Genomic DNA, 17674 nt, shown 5'->3' on the forward strand with positions numbered 1-17674 from the left:
CACCTTCCTTTATCACCAGGCTTTCCATTAAAAAAATTCTTGGGATGATCAGGAAGCCCCTGCCTGTAAAATTGTAATCAGTGCCTTTTTAACTACATCGGAAATTGCTTTTCTGCCACTCATTTCCCGCCTTTCTTTCTCTAGAGTGATGCTCATGGCTCTTTAAAGACACATCAGCAGTGACGTGCAGTGGTGCCACGTCTCTCTGAGCTGGGAATCTATTTCCTGTCAAATGGAGGAAGCTGTGATGTCCATCAGTCTGGGGTCCCTGATACACAGGAGGGGCCGCAGCAGAAAGGAAGATGCCCAAGGGGTGTGGAAATGCAGCAAAGGCAGGGTTTAGCACCAGGAGTTCAGCCAGGACCCCAGACAGCCCAGAGCCCCTCTTACACCACCTGGGAAGGAAGGACCCCCACTGGAGTTGCTTAAGTAATTCCAGCACCCACCAGAGCAACAGCCCTGGCTCACCTGTCACAGAGGTTACAGTCACAGGGCTGCGCACCTTGCTTCCTAGGGTTTATACCAAGAAACAAAAGCCAGGATGAGAGAACCTGGGGGTGAGAGGGCATCCTGGCCTGCCTCCAAGTCTGATGACTCCTCCCCTCAGCCACAGCGATTGGCTCTTGGGAGAGACACGTGATCCAGGCAAAGCCAATCACAGTCGACCCCGGACATTTTGCTGGATTACTGGCAGGAAGAAATGGGTGGAAGGTAGGGGCTGTTGAGGGTTTTTCTCTGGCCCCTGGGGGAGGGGATGGTCACCGGAGAATAAAGTCAAAGCCGAAAGAGGCAGAATCCAGAAGTGGAGTAGGGTGGATTCCTGACAAGAATCCTTGACTGCGGACTCAGGTCAGACCAGCTCTGAGATTTTCAAGTCCCAAAGCCATGAATTCCCCCTTTGCAGTTTAAGCCACTTGGAGTTGGGAGGATTCACTCTATCATTTACAACAGAAATAACTGTTAGAACTGGAAGGGACCTCAGAAATCGAAACAGTGCTCCTTCGTGTTCCAATGAACATAATCCTTCCAAGGAGTTGACAAAACAAAACTATGTCATGTCTCTCTAGGAATGCCCCCTCCCTGCCTCCACCCCCCAAACTGTCTTGGGGATGCCAAAGATCTCTGAAACCTCTGTTCATAGGAACCGGGTGAAGAACTCTTCAAGCTAGTCTGATCTGCCCACTTAATGGATAAGGAAACTGAGGTTCAGGATGCTGAGATGTCTTGCTTGGGACTCAGGGCCAGTTGGGGGCAGAGCCTCCTCAGAGCCCCAGGAGGTTTCACCCTGAACTCCCCTGAGTATGGTCCTTAGGGAGACAGCAGGGTCCCTCCGTACCCCCATTCCCCTACAGCAGCTCTACTTTTTTCTGTTTTTAAAAATGGGCTCTCAGGGAAGTATCTGACAAAAGTTCCATTACTCCACAATCAACATCCTGAAAACCAATCTCTTATATCACATTTCATGGTGTTTACATGTTAATGATCTTGGCTTTGATCCTCGCTGAAATCCTGTGAAGCCGGCTTTATAGCCATGGCTCCAGGCAAGGTGCTTCTGCAAGGCCAGCCAGCCTGGGCGCTGCTCTCCTGACCCCAGAGCAGCCTATGCACCTGGGTCTTTCTGTCCCTGCACTTCTTCCCTTCAGTTTCTACCTCAACTCATATGGAAAAAGTCATCCACTCACACCTCCTCACAAAGACCAAGTAAAGAAGTCTGTGTGTGCGTGCGCGCTCAGTCATGTCCAACTCTTTGCAACTCCATGGACTGTACCCCACCAGGCTCCTCTGTCCATGGAATTTCCCAGACAAGAATACTGGAGAAGGTTGCCACTTCCTACTCCAGGGGATCCTCCTGGCCCAGGGATCGAACCCGCATCTCCTGCACTGGCAGGTCAGTTCTTTACCACTAGTGCCACCTGGGTAAAGGGGTGGCTAATCTGACGGGTGAGAGCCTGTGACTGGTGCTGGCACCCATTTTCCCAGTGGGCAGGATCAGCAGCCCCAAAGGCTGGGACGAGGTCCTACCAGCTCCTGTCTCTCCCTGTGCCCAGAGATGGCAGTTTTCTGTCTTTTACTGAACAAGACACACATCCTGGCCAGTGTTCATCCAACCTCTAGGCAGCCCCCTGACCAGGTGGTCATTGCGGCAGACAGGTCTGTAAGTGGCTGGCCTAGGCATTTCAATTTGAGGTGAAGGAGAACCAGGCCCAGGAGGGGCCTTCTGCTACAAGCTGTGTTCTCCTTTTTAGACTTTACCAGAGCTTCACACTGGGGGCATGAGGGACCTACTCACCTACTACTAAAGTGGTCCAATCACCCTTCATTTAGAGAAGATTCCCATTATACCCATCCCCACCCTGTCCCTGAAACAGCAATTTTGGAAAATCTCCATTCACTGAACTGCCTCTACCCACCTGCCAACAAAGAAAGGCTGCTATGGGAAGAAAAGACTTTGCCGTGGGAAAATCCAGGCCCTTAACTGCTATCTTGTATGACAGCCACTGGGATCCTCTTGTAATTAATCATGTTTTCTCTTACGACCTATATTCTATTAATAACACACACTAACGATTCACCACTGGTTCTTTCACTGATTCAGTCCACAATCATGACCAAGGCTGGAACCCTCACTACGAGGATCTTGCAGCTTCATCTTCTGTCCTCTCCTCAGCCTCCACCCTCCCCAACCCTGTCCCAGAGAAGCATCTTGGTTTTGGGCTCTGAGCATGGAACTGAGGTCTTCACTGTGCCAGGGGTGGGGTGGGGTGGGGGGAACCGTCTCATGGTTGTCCTGCCTCCAGCCTAGCCCAAGTAACTTCTGGTTGAGTGGCACATGACATACCTCTACAGAAAAACTGCTCAGGTAAAGCGTCCATGAGTGACCATCTTATGCACAGCAGACTGGCTAAGAAGTCAGAGTCTAACACCATCAAATGTACTGAAGTTATGGAATTAGGGGAAGTCTCTGCAGGTGGGAGCGTATGTTGCAACAGTCATCTTCAGAGAACAGTCTGGCCATTTCTTGCAAAGAGAAAGAGACAGTGACCTCACTGACTTTCCCCACTGACTGGGGGTCTGAGATTCCCTGCCAAGTCCCCAGACCCACGAGACCTTGTGAATTCTCATTCTGGCTTGAAGGGTAAGGGTTTAATTTTTGTTACATGCCAGAACTGTTTTCAAGTCAACTATCAACATTTAACCATCATAACAAGCCTGTGAAGGTGGGTCTACCAGCATCCCCGTTTTTAACAGCTCAGGAAACTGATGCAGAGGGGTAGCTTGCCCAAGGTCACACAACCAAGGAGGTGGTGCAGCAGGGCAGAATTCGAACCCAGTGGGTCTGGTGCCAGAACCACCAACCATGCCACTTCCCAAACATAGAGTTAACAGAAAAGGCTCAGGCCTGAACCCAATCTCATTCCACATTCAGACATCATTTTCAGATGGATCCAAGACCTAAACACAAAAGGAAATTACAGGTGAGTCTAGAAGATAAAGCAGAATCATATCTCCACACTGGGGTAAGCGAACTTTCTCAGTCAGGGCATCTGGGAAGGTGTTTGCTCTCCTCATGAAAAGAATGAGGCTCACCGACATGACCCTCTGCCCCTTCACCAGTCTGCCTTTGTGATACTTGGATTTGAGAGGCTCCCTCTTGTCTCCAGAACACTACTCTGCCAGAAGGAAAGGACTGAACTCTCAGGGTGCCCCAGCCCCGTGGGGAGGGTGGGGGCAGCGGCCATCTTGCGGCCACTGTGGGGCACAGCACTGGCATTCGCTCTGCCAAGTTACTGAGTCACATCCTCTCCCTATAGGTGTTATAAGACACGAACCACCTCCAGTGTTGAAGTGACGATGCCACCTGTGTTGTCTGATACTTGCAGCCCAACACACTCCCGACCGGAACACCTGCTCCATCACAGTGCACCATCACACCACTAACCAGAGTTTGTAAAGAGCCACTAACAGGAGACTGAAACTGTCTCAAAAAGTCCCAATTCAGAGGTGAACTCTGAGAATCAGAGATTTCCATCAAGCATGGCTGATCATTACTGTTGTTCAGTCACTCAGTCGTGTCCAACTCTGTGACCCCGTGGACTGCAACACGCCAGGCTTCCCTGTCCTTCACTACCTCCCAGATCACAGGCATCCAGAAAGATGACCTGGTGCCTGAAGTAATTCTCAAAGGATCTGAACTGGAGAGGGCCTTCCTTCTCCCCATGGACCCTAAGAGCTGCCGCAGAGGCCATGGTTTCAAAGGCCACGCCCCGCCCACTGGCAGAAATGCTTTGAGGTCTACTGGCTGCAGGCTCATGGGCTGGGGAAATCCTGCAGAGCTTGTGGATCCTTTTTCCTCCTGTCAGTAGGCATTTGCTGGACGTGCCAAGAGTTAAGCCCCTTCCTGCACTCCTATGAAAACAGCCTGTCAATGTGGTTTCGACTGCCGAGTGCTTTTCCACAAAGCACTCTCTGGAATTCAGCTCATCAGATGGGAGACCGAACACTGGTCAATCTCCCAAAATAGGTCAGGCTTTATTTTTTAATCCTCTTGTTCATTGTATACACTGAAAGGGAAGAATGAAAAAGAAATATTAACAGCGAGAAGGTCTAGGATTATTTAACCTCTCCGTGTCTCAGTCTCCCCATCTGTAAGGTGGAGATGAGGATAAAGTAAATTGTTGTTGTTGTTTTTCAGTTGCTCAGTTGTGTCTGACTCTTTGAGACCCCATGGACTGTAGCTCACCAGGCTCCTCTGTCCATAGGATTCTCCAGGCAAGAATACTGGAGTGGATTGCCATTTCCTTCTCTAAGGCATCTTCCTGGACCAGGGATCGAATCTGTGTCTCCTGCACTGGAAGGTGGATTCTTTATCAATGAGCCACCTGGGAAGCCCCATGAAGTAAATTACTTCATGAAAAATGTTTAGAGCAGAACTGATCATGTACTAAATGTTCAAAAAGGTGTGATACCATAATTTTTAATGCTGGTGACATGGTCAGTTTTTCAGACTAAAGGCCCTTGAGAGGCTTCAAAATCTCCCTCTCTGGTCAATCAGAAAGAAAAGCACTCCTTTGATTCTGGCCATTTAGGGAAGGAGAAGGCTTGAAGGCTCAGGCCAATGGGCAGAAGTTGGCTGCCAGGACCCAGGGTCAGGAAATGGACCTTCTGGTGCTAGCTATCCAGCTAGTAGCCATTCTTCCCTTTCTTCTCGGGATGCTCAGCAAAGACTACATCTCCCAAGCTCCCCCAAAGCTCAGTTCAGTTTGGTCACTCAGTCGTGTCCAACTCTTTACAACCCCATGGACTGCAGCATGCCAGGTTTCCCTGTCATTCACCAACTCCCAAAGCTTGCTCAAACTCATGTCCACCAAGTCAGTGATGCCATCCAACCATCCCATCCTCTGTCATCCCCTTCTCCTCCTGCCTTCAATCTTTCCCAGCATCAGGGTCTTTTCCAATGAGTCAGCTCTTCGCATCAGGTGGCCAAAGTATTGGAGTTTCAGCTTCAGCATCCATCCTTCCAATCAATATTCAGGACTGATGTCCTTTAGGATGGACTGATTGTATCTCCTTGCAGTCCAAGGGACTCTCAAGCATCTCTGCCAACACTACAGTTCAAAAGCATGAATTCTTCAGCACTCAGCTTTCTTTAAGGTCCAAATTTCACATCCATACAAGACTACTGGAAAAACCATAGCTTTAATTAGATGGACCTTTGTTGGCAAAGTAAGGTCTCTGCTTTTTAATATGCTATCTAGGTTTGTCATAGCTTTCCTTCCAAGGAGCAAGTATCTTTTAATTTCATGGCTGCAGTCACCTTCTGCAGTAGTTTTAGAGTGCAAGAAAATAAAGTCTCTCACTGTTTCCATTGTTTCCCCATCTATTTGCCTTGAAATGATAGGACTGGATGCCATAATCTTCGTTTTTTGAATGTTGAGTTTTAAGCCAGCTTTTTCACTCTCCTCTGTCACTTTTATCAAGAGGCTCTTTAACTCCTCTTTGCTTCCTGCCATAAGGGTGGTGTCATCTGCGTATCTGAGGTTACTGATATTTTTCCTGGCAATCTTGATTCCAGCTTGTGCTTCATCCAGTCTGGAATTTTGCATGATGTACTCTGCATATAAATTAAATAAGCAGGGTGACAATATACAGCCTTGATGTACTCTTTTCCCAACTTGAAACAAGTCTGTTGTTCCATATCCAGTTCTAACTGTTGCCTCTTGACCTGCATAGAGATTTCTCAGGAGGCAGGTAAGGTGGTTTGGTATTCCCATCTCTTCAAGAATTTTCCACAGTTTGTTGTGATCCACACAGTCAAAGGCTTTAGCATAGTCAATGAAGCAAGAGTAGATGTTTTTCTGGAAGTCTCTTGCTTTTTCTATGATCCAGTGGATGTTGGAAATTTTATCTCCTCTGCCTTTTCTAAATCCAGCTTGAACTTCTGGAAGTTCTCGATTCATGTACTGTTGAAGCCTAGCTTGGAAAATTTTGAGCAATACTTTGCTAGTGTGTAAGATGACCTGCAGCTAGGGGTGGTCAGCAAAAGGTAGGGAGATGTTGTTACGGGACTTCAAGGAAAATTCCTCACCAGGAACAAAGAGCTGGACTATACTCTTGTGGACTTCTTTGTAGCTCAAACGGTAGAGAATCTGCCTGAGATGCAGGAGACTAGGGTTCAATCCCTGGGTTGGGAAGTTCTTCTGGAGAAGGGCATGGCAATCCACTCCAGTGTTCTTGCCTGAAGAACTCCATGGACAGAGAAGCCTGGTGGGCTACAGTCTGTGGGGTTGCAAAGAGTTGGACACGACTGAGCAACTAACACACACACACTTGTGCCCCATGCCCTGCCCCGATTCCCACCCGGATTACAGACTCACTGGCTTGACTCCAGCAGTCACAGTGGACCATGAAGCCACTTTAAGGATGAAAGTTTTGTGCCAGGGATGGTTAAGCAAAAGGATAGAAGTATCTTGATTTACCCAAGGACTATGAAGCTGCCAGCCCAGCTCCAGATTGCAGATCTCAGGACATTTTACTCACAAGAGAAACCACCTGCCATTGAGTTTACAATGTTACTAAATTGTAACTGTTACTTCTCATCTCTGCTACTGGCAGCCACATGCAGTTTCCAATGACACTGTGGCCTTACACAGCAGATGGGACAGTGTTCTACACCAGAGGAATCCTTCCAGCAACCCGCCACTATTTAGAGTAGAGAGCTAGGTACAGTAAGTAGAATGCTACATATAGGATTTCCCACAGAAAGGAATTACAATCATTTTGCCCTAAGAGGATGTAAAGTGAGACCTGGATGAGAGATACTGAGTCATTCATCCAGCAACTACTACGCACTACCCTATTCTGGGCACTGAGTGAGGCAGGGTGAACAAAAGCAGATAAGAGTCGGGACTTCCCTGTTGCTCCAGGGGTTAAGAATCCACCTGCCAATGCTGGGGAAACGGGTTCAATCCCTGGTCTGGGAAGATTCCACATGCCACAGGGCAACTAAGCCCATGAGCCACAACCACTGAGCCTGTCCCCTGCAACAAGAGAAGCCATCACTATGAGAAGCCTGTGCATTGCAACCAGAGAGTAGCCCCCACTCGCTGCAACAAGAGAAAGCCTGCATGAGCAGCAGTGAAGACCCTGCAGCCAAAAAAAAAGCAGACAGGGTCCCCACCCTTACAGAACTCACAGTCCGGAACAGAGGACAGAAGATAAACAAACAGGGGAACAAATATATACACAAGTGCAAACCATAAGAAGTACGATGCAGGAAACCTGAGTGAGTTTCAGCACGAAACTGAAGAGAAAGGAGAAGGAAGCCATGTGAAGAATGGGAGTAAGAATATCCCAGAACACCCATCAAATGAGGACTGGATAAATAACACATGATACATCCATACAGTGGAATATTACTCAGTTGTAAAGAGACTATAGGACTGATTCGTGTATATAACATAGATGAACACTGAAAACATGATGCTAAGTGAAAGAGGCTAATCACAAAAGACCACCTCATATCAGGAGATTCCATTTATATGAAATGCCCAGAATAGGACAATCCAGAGACAGAAAGTAGATCAGTGGTTGCCAGGGGCTGGGAGGTGGGGGACACGGAAGGGGAGTAACTGCTAATGGGTACAGGGTGTTTCCTGTGCGGATGAAAACATCCTGGAATTAGACACTGGTGATGGTCGCACAATCCTGTGAACACACTAAAAACCACTGAACCATGCTTGTGAACCATGCTTTAAAAGGGTGAACTTTATGGTATGTGAAAGAAGAAAAGTCAGTCATGTCTGACTCTTTGCGACCCTATTGACTATACAGTCCATGGAATTTTCCAGGCCAGAATACTGGAGTGGGTAGCCTTTCCCTTCTCCAGGGGATCTTCCCAACCCAGGGACTGAACCCAAGTCTCCCACATTGCAGGTGGATTCTTTACCAGCTGAGCCACAAGGGAAGCCCAAGAATACTGGAGAGGGTAGCCTATCCCTTCTCCAGGGAATGTTCTGGACCCAGGAATCAAACCAGGGTCTCCTACATTGCAGGCGGATTCTTTACCAACTGAGCTATCAGGGAAGCCTGGTATGTGAATTATATCTCAATTAGAAGACACTCAAAGGGCTACTCAGATTGAATTACCAGTTTGGTAATAAAGTCTCTAATGAAAGCTAAAAAAAAAAAAAAAGAAAGAAAAAGAATATTCCAGGAGATGGAGGAATTTGTTGAAGACACTCAGAGGAGGCCCTCTTGCCCAGATCACTGTGGTGAGGGAGGGAGGGGGTGCTGGGAGATGAGGCAGAAGCTCGAGGGCTGTGTGAGCCCCAGCCAGCCATATGCTCTTTATTCTAAGTCTAACCAGGAGGAGGAGGATGGTGTGCTCTGGCTGACATTTGAAAGACCCCTCTGGTTGTTGCATAGAGACTGCCAGGGTTAAAGAGAAGCAGGGAGAAGGGTAAAGTGGCCGCTGTCACGCCCAAGGATGGATGTTGGTGGCTGGGAGCAGGGCGAGGGCGGCGGGATGGAAGAGAAGGTTGGTGATGATCTGTTTCAGGTCACGGACAGAGAAGTCCTGATGAGGGCCTGGCCGTGAAGGGGGTGGTGGGGTGAGGTGGAAAAGGAAGATTCGAGAGTGATCTTTACACGGTCTCATGAGTTTTTCCAAAGTGGTTTTCTGCCAGATTCCAATTGTGCACAGCACAAGAAGAGCAGATCAGCAAATGCCTGTTAAATGAATTCAATAAATGAACAGTCGCTGCCTGATTTTTTGTAGGGCATATTTTTGTATTTTCAATAACGATATGAATTCTCTCTCTCCATATGTATATGTGTGTACGATCAAATATATATTCTCTCAGTCTCTCTCTCCATATAATATCCTTACCTGTACCAGCTTCTCTGCCATCCACTGGTGGACAGTGGTCCACAAGATACCATCAACTACCCAAATCAGAAACCTGAGAATACTCTTTATAGTATGATATATATCATACTATACTACATTATAGTGTGTGTATATACACACATACACATATACCCACTCTACCCACCTGAGTAAGATAAAGACAGAGTCAGCAACAATCGGGTCCTTCCTTCTCTGAGGGGGTGAACAGATCAGCCAGTGAGCAGTGAGCCCTCACTTCTGATGAACGACCAGTAGGAGATGAAACAGAGGAAGAGATGCTGACCCAGCAACAGGAAGCATTCTCTTTCTTTTTGGTGGTGATGGAAGCGTAAGGAACACAGTCAAGAGCAGGGAGAAAGCACTGTAGATAAAAAGTGGTCTGCTGAGCGAGGAGGCTTCAATTGAGAACAGCCACTGCAAGTGAGGGCTTCCCTGGTAGCTCAGTGGTAAAGAATCCACCTGCCAATGCAGGAGGTTCAATCTGTGGCTCGGGAAGATTCCCTGGAGAAGGAAATGGCAACCCACTCCAGGACTCTTGCCTGGGAAATCCCATGAACAGAGGAGCCTGGCGGGCTACAGTCCCTAGGGTCAAAAAGAATTGGACTTGGCTTAGCAACGGAACAACAATTGCCCAGGGAAGCCTAGCAGGAGATGAGCTGTGACTCACTGGGGTTATGAGTCCCCAACCCGCTGACAGCCACATGCACCCTGAGGGGACACCAGAATCCTGGAGGAATGGATCTTTGTTCTGGGTCGAGGAGCAGGAAAGGGGGAGGGAAGCAGAGCCTCACAGAGAACAACTCCAGGGCCAGCACGATCAAAGACCACAGCACAAACAGAGCCCCCGGGGTGGCAAGACACAATGTCCTTTGGGGACGTGTCCTCCCCATGGCTTCCTTCCAGGTCCACTCTCCCCAGCAACAGGGCTGGTCTGCTTTGAGCGGGGGGTGTGTGAGCAGCATCCCACCATGTGGCTCTGTGGCACGGTGGGCTGGGGGTGGATGTGAGGTAACTTGTTGCCTGTGCCGCCTGCCCTGGGCAGCTTCACCAGGATCACGGCCCGGGACCTGAGGCCTTGACTTCAGTGTTTCTCTGACTCTTCCTGGTTATTCTCCTAAGGGGCAGACTTGGTGGCACTGCACGCTTCACACAGTTGACCAAACTCTGCTTATTTCATCCTACCAAGTGCCTGGGAAGTAGGTCAAATAGCCTGTCATTGTCGTTTAGAAGTGACTTCTTACCACATGCCACAGGAGCCCCTCCTATGCTGACAGAGATCCAGGGGCGCCTTTCCCAGCACCAAATCCATGGGCTCTCCTCGTGTGGGTTCGATATCCTCCCCAGGGGGCCTCTAGGGTTGTCCAACAAGTGGAGTTTGTTTTGACCACAACGGAGGACACTGCAAAGTCTCCCAAAGACAGAGCGCTGGGCCGTGTGACGTGGCAGAGCATGAGTGCGATAGCCCCACTCAAACACAACACACAGGGCCTTCCCCGGCGGCCCGGGGGCCAAGACTCTGCACCCAGTGCAGGGGGCCTGGGTCCGATCTCTGGTCAGGGAACTAGGTCCCACATGCCACAGCTAAAGATCCCACGTGCCACAACTAAGACCCAGTGCAGGCAAATTAACAAATGTTTTGTTTTGTTTTTAAATACCATACACAACATACGGATTTTTCTCACTGTATTTTAAATAAGCAGAATCATATCATATCTAATTCTCGAAATCTTGCTTTCCCTTAACTGCATCAAAGAATTGCCTCTAAATCAACTAGGAGAGCTCTGACCCACTCTTCTTAGCAGCTAATATTCCGCAGTGTGGAGGTGCCATATTTTACTCAATTATTCCCTGAAAAATGGGCATTCATTTTTCTTCTGGGGTTTTGCTTTGTTTTTCATTTTGCCACCACAAATAATGCTGCAATAAGTAACCTTTTGTACGGGGGGCCATTTTTTCCACAGGGTAGATTCGCAGGCATCAAAGACTATTTCTGGAGAATTTTACAGTTAGCTTAGAGAATGGCTTCTGAGATCAAAGGATAGAGCTGTGTGTTTAACAGGTGCTTGTTGGGGTATAGAGTGTCACTGGAAGAATATACCTGAAATGGGTGTCCTCACAGGAGGGGACCTGGGTGACAAAGGACTGGGGAGGGAGACTTGATTTTCACTGTACGTGTTTTTTTGTGTCTTTTGACTGCTTTATCACGTGCCTGGACTGCTCATTCAAAAATAAATAAGGTTTCTTTTTTAGGCTGTCTTCTAAAAAGGTTGCGATGATTCACATGTCCTCCAGCAACGTGGGAGAAGACGCAGTTGAGCTCATTAATGCCCTATATTTTCTCCTTCAAGGCTGTCCATCCCCCCAGCCCCCCTTTTTTTGACCTAGTGCAAACTCAAACATTACATTTTACCTGCTCATGAGATCCACAATTCCTGTAATTCCACAGCCCTTGGGCAGGCAGAAAGCAAACTGCCAGAGATACTAATTTTGACAAGTCAGCCTGGCCGACACTTCCCGATGGCACAAGAGAGAAACCCCAGCCAGTGTGGGAGCCAGTCTTTAGGGACCTGAAGGCACCAAGTGCGGAAGACAGAAGGGACGCTCTCTCCTCACGGGTGTGCAGGTCATGGTTTTAAATTCCTGCTGGCTGAACAGCCTCATTAGCGAGCAGCCTGGAGACCCCCAAGTGCCCTAGCCTCTGAGGAAGGGCGAGGGAGGCTGCAGGAGCAGCTGCTAGCCGTGGGGCCCTGTCTTCTGAGGACAAGACAGGAGGGAACAGGGGATGAAGAATAAGGAAGAGTCGAGCTCAGTGAAGCAAGAGGTCTTCTCATTCCCTTCCTACAGGCCCGTCAGCCTGCAGGGCTGGTCCAGACCAAAGGCCCCGGCGTGACCCAAATGACAGGACGACAAAGCTGAGCTCGTGTAGAGATCGAGGGCCCTGAGCATTGGCAGCCACTCCACCTGAACGCACCTGCTGCGGCCACAGTGCCTGCAGCTCCCGACTCACCTGTCGGGGTGGGGGGGGGGGGAGCGGGGAGGGGACTGGACATGGCCAGGTGAGAAAGCTACTCAGGGGAAGGCGGGGGATGGGAGAGCGTGAAAACCCACCTCAAATCAGCAGCAGGTCCACAGGATTCAGGTGGTGGATTGAGGCCCTGTGCTCCCGTTCTGCAGCCCACACTCTGACCCGAGCTGGGCCAGGTGCGGCAGAACCTTAGCTGGAGTGGTTCCCTCCACCTGGAATGCCCTTGCCCTTGATCCTTCGAAATTTGGCCGGCAAGGGTGTGGGCGGCCTCCGCGAATGGGGAAAACGGGAGACAATTTGAGGGACCATCAGGAGAGACAAGCCAACAAAGTGCGATGCAGACACCCAGCAGAGTACATGTCTCTCCTTCCCTCACCCTCCACAGCAAGTCCATTCGCCAGTTCTGTTGCCACAACCTCCAAAACACGACCTGAATCTATTTCCTTTTGCCTTTTTAATTTTGTTTCATTGTTAAAGTCTTTATTGAACTTGTTACAATATTGCTTCTGTTTTATGTTTTGGTTTTTTGGCCCTGAGGCATGTGCGATCTTAGCTCCCTGACCAGGGATTGAACCAGCTCCCTCTGCACTGGAAGGCAGAATCTTAACCACTGGACCACCAGGGAAGCCACTCCCCACCCCCTTTTCCTTCTTCTCGGGCCAAGCTGCCAGCACCATCTTTCACCTGGACAGCTCCCTGACATCCGCTGCTGGTCTTCCCGAGTTCACTCTTGCCTTCCCAGATTCTATTCTACACACACTCAGCCAGAAGGACCAAATCAAACAAGGACCAGACCCCTTTCCTGCTTAAAATTTTTCAACGCCTCTAGGAACCTCATCGCCTTCCACTTTACTCCTCACCCAAATGCTCCCACCACACTGGCCTGTTTTCCCCTTTCAAGCTTATTCCTACCCCAGGGCCTTTACACATTTTGCCCTAGAAGATAATGTGAGAGCAAAGTGCATGGGTATGAGATAAGAGCCTTCCTTGTAGCAGGAAGAGCCGGAGCAAGGGTCCCGAGGAGGGTACATACCCTGGTGTCTATGGAGCACTGAGGAGGCCCATGGAAGGAGCCAGGCAGGTGAGGAGTGGGAGGAGAAGTCACAGGTCAAGGTGGGGCAGACTGTGTGGGGACGATGAGGACTTTGGTTTTTACTCGGTAATAGGGAGCAGAGGACAGACAGATCTGACGGGGTGGTAACAGGGTTCCCCTGGCTGTTCTCCCACCCTCTCTCCTGCCCAAGATGAAAACCAGTCTTGAAGAGAAACAGAAGTTTGGTCATTTGTGTGGTAAATGTCTATGAAAAAGAAACAAGCAGAAGGCTCTCCACCCACTTCCTCCAGCCCAACAAGGCCTCATGCTGGCCAGCGGGGCTTTGTGACCTGACCAAAAATCCATCATATCACACTGAAGGAAACCAGACCCTCCTCCACTGGCCACCAGAAGAATACCCAGAGCAGATGGACAAGCAGTAAGGCCATGTGGCTGGGAGAATGCCTTCATGGTGGTCAGCGAAGGCCAGAATCAAATCCCAGCTCAGCCTCTCAGCAGCTATGTGACCCATGACTCATGACCAGACCTTTCTGAGTCCAAGTCTGCTTATCAGTAAAGGTGGAGGTGGGGTGGGTGGGTCATGTCCACCCCTGAACAAGCCTGTTGGGAGGATTAAGGTAACGGATTGAGGGACTGGCAAAACGCCTGGCACAGAGGGAGCCCTAAAAAATGTTAGCAAAACTGTTATACCCCAAACACTGAAGAAACCATAAACAATGCTCTCAACTCCTCACATCTGCTGACATCCTTTGGCCAAACTGGACTCTGATAATATTAAGCACAGGGCGGAAATGAAGGGTCCTCCAGAGGAGAGAAGCCTTCAGGTTGGAAGATTCTCTTCCCCTCTAAGCTACTCTCCATGGCATGAGTGCAAGCCAGAGGGGAGAGATGGGCCACAGACAGTCTGGGAAGTGGGCTTCAGATGAAAACAGTACAGGCTCGTTTTTCAGTGCCTCACAGGCAGACCCCCTGGCCTGCATCTGTATCTCTCAAGGTGGAAATGTGAGTACAGTGAGAATTTTAGCCACATCAAAGGCAGTCTAGGGCCACTTTTTGCCTCTTCCCCAGTCAGATGAGCAGTGGGTCCTCAGTCTGTTCCCTGAAAGAAGGTCAAGGCCTCTGGGGACCTCAGGTCCACATCTAACATGGGGACAATTTTCATTCTTCAGGCGCATTCACTGGCATTCAGCAGAGACTTATTAAGCAACTACTACGGGCCAGACACTGCTCTAGACACTGAGATAAGGCAAGGAATGGACCCATGATCGCTGCTCTCAGAGTTGAGAAGGATGGTGCAGAAAGCAAACAAATGGGTAAGAACGGTTGCTGTGAAGGGAAACAGAGCAGGAGCCGTCTTAGGGTGCTCGGGAAGGCCTCTCTGAGGGGCCATTCAAGCTGAGACCTGAGTAAAGTAGTAAAATTATATATACACGCATACCCACACACATACATAATCTTGAATATAGCTGGCTGGCTGTATGCATAATATACACACATGCACAGAGCCAAGAACACAGCCCCTGCTATAGAAATCTAAGGTATCTGCTTTGATAGTGACTCATGCTCTTGGGCTACTAGGGGTTGGAATCTTCGAAAAACCTGTATTAGGGGAAACACACTGACTGAAACCACCCATCCTGGCCTGGCACCATAGCAACCACCTGCATGGCTTATTTTATAACCGGAGGTCCTGGTAAGGAACAGGGAACTAACAAACCACCAACAACCAGAAGAATTCCAGAAAGGTCATTGTAGATGCCATGTGTCCTACCAATCTCCCAGAATTCTCCTCGCTGGAATTCATCCTGGCCGAGGAATGCGTGTGCCACCAAGAAGGACCCTGAGTCAGAATGACTGGCCAGAGACAACTGGGAGGCTAATCCTATCGCCATAAAACCTGAGACTTCAAGTCACGTGGCAGAGCAGTTCTCCTGGGTTCCCTTAACCTCCTGCTCTCCTCCCAGGCATCACTTTCCAATAAAGTCTCTTGCTTTATCAGCATGTGTGTCTCCTCGGATAATTCATTTCCAAGGGTTAGACAAGAGCCTACTCTCAGACCCTGGAAGGGGTCCCCGTTCCTGAAATACCTACACTTTCCCCTCAGGTTCCAAACTGCCCTTCCCAACGGAACATCATTTGTAAAAGGTGTTCCTTTTCCTTCACTATTTCATACTTGGTGGTGTACCACAGACACGAAAGGCACTCTCTGTCAGGACCCCACGCCCCCTGCAAAGTGGCACAGTGCTCCACTGTACAATGAACCTCACTGATTCATCCAGGCCCCTCACAATGAGGGACACGTAGGGCAGTTCCCAGCTTCTGTGCTGCCGAACAGTGCTGCAACGAACCATGCTGGACAGAGACCACTTCTCATATTCGGGAACATCTTTTGAGGCAAAAATTCCTCAAAGTGGGAGTGCTGGGCAATGGGTGGGTTCAAAGGGAGGGGTGTGCAAGTGTGGGGCTGACATTGCCCAAGTCCCTCCAAAACAACGGTCCTGCTCACCCGCCGCTGGCAGCACTGGACAAGCCTGCCTGCTTCCCCACACCACTGCCAGCAGCTCACCTTTTGCTCTTGCCCTTCTGAGGACTGAAAGTGTGTTGGCCACTCAGTCGTGTCTGACTCTTTGCGACCCTGTGGACTGTAGCCCGCCAGGCTCCTCTGTCCATGGAATTCTCCAGGCAAGAATACTGGAGTGGGTTGCCATTTCCTTCTCCAGGGGATCTTCCCGACCCAGGGATCGAACCCAGGTCTCCTGAATTGCAGGTAGATTCTTTACTGTCTGAGTCACCAGGGAAGCCTCTGAGAGATGAAAACTATTATCTCAGCATGATCTTAACTGGCATTTATCTTATTATGTGCCACGTTGAAGATATGTAGACTGTATACATAGAATGTATAGAAATATGTATTGTGCTGTTGTGATTTATAGTAAGAAATGTAGTTGGCCTTTGTTTCTGGCACAGTTCAATTCAGTCACTCAGTCGTGTTCAACTTTTTGTGACCCCATGGACTGCAGCACGCCAGGCATCCCTGTCCTTCACCATCTCCCAGAGTTTGCTCAAACTTATGTTTCTTGTACAGAGTTTCTAAAATCCTTGGAATTTCCTAAGTGATAAGAGCAAAGGGAACATCTTTTGTTTCAAATTATTGTTGTTTTATCCTAAATTCCTAAAGTAGCTACAGAGTTGTAAAGGGGAAAGGAGTGTCCTGTTATTCAGAACAAGCCCCTTCCAACCACACCTGAGTTTGTTAATGGGGTGACTAATGGGAAGTCCCTAGGGGAAACGCAAGGATTCCCCCCAAACCCCCACACCCACTGAGGTGCTTGGCTGCCAGGAGAATCAACTTGGATTAGTGGGTTTGAACTTTCAGTCCCACCCCCCAACCTCTGAGTAGAGGAGAGGGGCTAAAGATTGAGTTCAATTGCCATAATCAACCAAGTCTTGGACTTCCCTGGTGGTCCAGTGGCTAAAACTCCAAGCCCCCAATGCAGGGGGCCTGGGTTTGATCCCTGGTCAGGGAACTAGATCCCACATGTTGCAAATAAGACCCAGTGGAGCCTAATAAATATAAAAAAAAAGACCACTACTGTTACTACCGCTTCATTCATTTCCTCACCAAAACTTAGTCAGGCATATCTTTGACAGAAAGGGTTACAACTTTAGCAAAATAGATTTGATCCTTTCACTGAGAGGATGAATGGCCCTGAATTATGTCAGCTGAGTAGTTCAGGGAGGAAGAGTCGGGTGTGTGGTCAAGGTAACCCCCCTGCAGAAATGTGTCAGGGGAAATCTGAAAGAGGAGTGGCACAGGGAGGCCAGAATGGTGGTGGGAGGGTGGGGAGCAAGACTGGGAGAAGGGGAAGCACTCCAGGAGAGGGAACAAATATCATGGGCTGGAGGAACCGAAAGCCAGCCAGGTGGCTGGAGGGTGGAGTGTAGAGGGGCCCGCAGGATGAGGGTGGGGGCAAGGGGCGAGCAGGGGCCACAGGTTGCTCAGCCTGGTGGGATTTAAGAGCTGGCCTTTCCACAAGGGGACAGCTCCAGGAATGTGGAAAATGCAAGGGACACCCTTCATGTCCAGCCGCTTGGAAATAAAATGAGGTTTTAGTGTCAAGAAGTGAGGCCTATCTGCTGTCCTCAGGTGTGCATGAGTGTGCGTGTGTGTGTCTGTGTGTGTGCA

At 49.3% G+C, this 17674-nt stretch overlaps 1 protein-coding gene across 4 annotated transcripts in view; it reads right to left on the reverse strand.

Moving 5' to 3' along the window:
• The window catches only part of SIPA1L3 (signal induced proliferation associated 1 like 3), a 253461-nt gene that overhangs the window by 152915 nt on the left and 82872 nt on the right, over nucleotides 1-17674 (reverse strand). The window contains exon 1 of one of the 4 annotated variants that reach the window (XM_027515960.1): nucleotides 469-490. The exons of the other annotated variants lie outside the window; for them this stretch is intronic. The gene's annotated coding sequence lies outside the window, so the exon portion shown is untranslated. Of the gene's footprint in view, nucleotides 1-468; nucleotides 491-17674 lie in introns of those variants that run through there. 4 annotated transcript variants of the gene reach the window in all.

Source organism: Bos indicus x Bos taurus, chromosome 18 (assembly GCF_003369695.1).
Source record: "Bos indicus x Bos taurus breed Angus x Brahman F1 hybrid chromosome 18, Bos_hybrid_MaternalHap_v2.0, whole genome shotgun sequence".
Taxonomy (NCBI): domain Eukaryota; kingdom Metazoa; phylum Chordata; class Mammalia; order Artiodactyla; family Bovidae; genus Bos; species Bos indicus x Bos taurus.